Raw genomic sequence first — 3225 nt, 5'->3', positions numbered from 1 at the left:
GTTGTGTTCCACTTAATTCTGTTATGAACCTTAGAGCAATGAGAGTCTACAGAGAGAAAGAGAGAGAGATACAGAGATAAAGAGAGAGAGAGAGAGTGCACGAGAGAGAGAGAGAGAGAGAGAGAGAGAGAGAGAGAGAGAGAGAGAGAGAGAGAGAGAGAGAGAGAGAGAGAGAGAGAGAGAGAGAGAGAGAGAGAGAGAGAGAGAGAGAGACAGAGAGTGGAATCTGTAAACTGGAGTTGTATCTGACCTCAGTGGTGTGAGTGTATAGTGGGCCAGTCACAGCCAGTGAATGGGAGAGAGGTAAGGAAGTGTGAAGCAGAAATATTACATTAACCTGGGTGAAACAGGGTAAACCAGGATCTCCTGGGACCAGAGTTGACAACAGTCCTCAGGGAGAGGCAGCACAATCTCCACCATAGAAATAGGATGACTTGCTGGCCCCCGGTCCACCCATCATGGCACATCGACTTGAATGGGAATGCGCGTTCTAGTAATTTTGTTTCTATGGTGTTCACATTGGACTAGTATAGTAGCTAGTAGATGAGCTATGTGCAACAACTGCTATGGTGCTATGGTGAGATGTTACTGTAAAAGCCTGAGCGACAAACTGGGCTCTCCAGGGGAAGAATGCCCTAAGTAACATTGGCAAAATATCACTCCTCCCTGCCTCTCTCTCTCTCTCTCTCTCTCTCTCTCTCTCTCTCTCTCTCTCTCTCTCTCTGTGTGTGTCGACCTTCACACCCTCACACTGGGTGTTTATGGCAGCCACAGCCACGGAGGGACAGAGGGATGGGATTATTTCAGAAGCCTTTAGATTGTTTCTACATTCTCTGGTTCATATCTCTTTCAGTCATGCATGTCAAGTGGTCTCAAGGCAGTTTGTGCAATCTAATATTATGAAAGTCTGCTAAACTGTTACTGTTTACCTAAATCCACCACTATCATCTCTGCCATTGTGTATGATATTGTATCTAGAAGTATAGTATTTTGTAAAGTACAATCATCTAACTGCTGCCTGTGTTTTGTCTGACTGTTTGTACCACAGACTTATAGCAGAAATATAGAATCTCTATAACTGGTACACAGTACCATCTGTGGTTTCCATTTCAGACTGACATGTTTGGCATTGTCCATAGTTCTGTGACAGGTTTTGGGCCATGTGTGTCTCCTCTGAGTACAAGACTGCTGGAGGGAGGGAGGGAGGGAGGGAGGGAGGGAGGGAGAGTTGTAGTGAAAGAAGAGAAATACTGCACATCATCAGTGACATTTGTTCGTTTTTTGGGGGGTGGGGGGATTAACATTTTAGCTGCAGACTTTTTGTTCTATAGTAGTTAGTTAGTTGAATGACTGCTCAGAAATGAGACTGTGTTACTATCTGTATGTAGTTCCAAATGCAACTGGTTAAAACTGTTATAACTATTGCTCAACACTGTTAGTGGTGTGTTCAGTTGTTATGAACGATGAATTCATCAAGGGGCATAAATCAAATGTAGATATTTACTTTGTTACAGTAGACAACAGAACAATGATACATGGAAAGTTTTACGGATAAAAGCCGATAGAAAGTTGAACTAATAAATACAAATACAGATTTGTACAAATACAAATATGTACAGTGACAACATTAGTTGATTTAGCCTACTCCTGCATCTTAACTCCCAATAACTGTCTACCTCTTAGACAGGGTTTGATGGTCAAACTGAGCCAACCACATCCCCACAGCCTGGCACCCAAGTTGGTTGAAATCAAACTGGAACATTTCTCCACTCCTTCAATTTGGACCTCGTCAACCGCAGCCTCCACAAGGGTTAGAATGTCCACGTTCTGGCGAGCAGTATGATTGATGCCACTTGACTTTAATGTCTCTAATTCAGCGTCCGTGGTGTCCATCAAGACCTTGAGGACACCAATGGACATGCTAATCCTGTCTGCTGCTTGCTCAGCCATGTTTGGACCCAAAAATAACTTCAAGAAGTTGTAGAGGTGTTCCAGGTGTAAGTCAAGGGGGGTATTCTTCCCCTCCCATTCCAGATCTTGTTCCAGGTAAGACAGTGTGCCAGCCGAGGGGAAAGAGTGCCAATGACTTGCAAGGCCAGTAGAATGGTACTGTAGGCATATTGGCTATGATCATAGGCCTTGTAGAACAACAGAGTTACAATGTATAACTTCAACAACATCTCCCCATCTCCCTCCTTCACTGCATCCTGCATGTTGGACAGGAAGAGCTTCCTCTGTAGAGGTTGGAACCTGGAGTGTGCAAAGCTGTCATCAAGGCAAAGGTTGGCTATTTGAAGAATCTCAAATATAAAATATATTTTGATTTGTTTAACACTTTTTTGGTTACTACATGATTCCATGTGTGTTATTTCATAGTTTTGATGTCTTCACTATTATTCTACAATGTAAAAAACAGTTTGAGACATCTGTTGAGACAAATTGAAGAAAAGTGTAATAACAACAATGATAAATACATATTTGTTCATGCAATAGACATTACAAAAGAGCTATGATATTTCAACCACATAAAAAAAATATGTAATTACATGGTAAACCAATTTTAAAGGTGTCATCTAGAATAAGAATAAGATCTCAGACATGTTGAACATCAAGCATTTCATTTTTACTTATGCACTACTAGTTAGCTATCTAGCTAGAAGTCCAATTAATACATTTAATATCAAATGATGTAATTATACACTGAGTATACAATACATTAAGGACACCTGCCATGTCGATCTCGAATAACAAAACAGACAAGTGCTCATTAATATGTACTTATTGATGATTGTATTTTTCCTTGTTTTGAGTTTCAAGCATGTGCCAGACCTTTAATGATTATTCTGATGATGATGATGCCTGTGTGGAGTGAATATTGACCATGTTCACTGATTACACCATATCCTCAGTCTAGAGCTGTGTTCATCCTGACCTGAAACCATCATCAGACCCAGAGACTCAGGCCAGGACCAGACTCATTATGACACATTATGGAACTGGGCAACATTCCAAAATACATTTCTGGGTTAGAAAATGTATCCAATTGTATCAGAATCATATTTCCGGACTGTTTATGACTTAATAAACCCGAATCAGCTGAAGTAAAGTAGAAAGGACCCATCCATCACAATGTGAATCACAATGTTTGAGATGACATCACTAGTTAGCAGACCAGACATCTCTTTATCCGAGCTGGCTGGGTCTTGGGCTGATGAAGGGCAGAAT

The sequence above is a fragment of the Coregonus lavaretus genome (genome assembly GCF_964263955.1).
Source record: "Coregonus lavaretus genome assembly, chromosome: 3".
Taxonomy (NCBI): domain Eukaryota; kingdom Metazoa; phylum Chordata; class Actinopteri; order Salmoniformes; family Salmonidae; genus Coregonus; species Coregonus lavaretus.
This window is presented reverse-complemented; position numbering follows the sequence as displayed.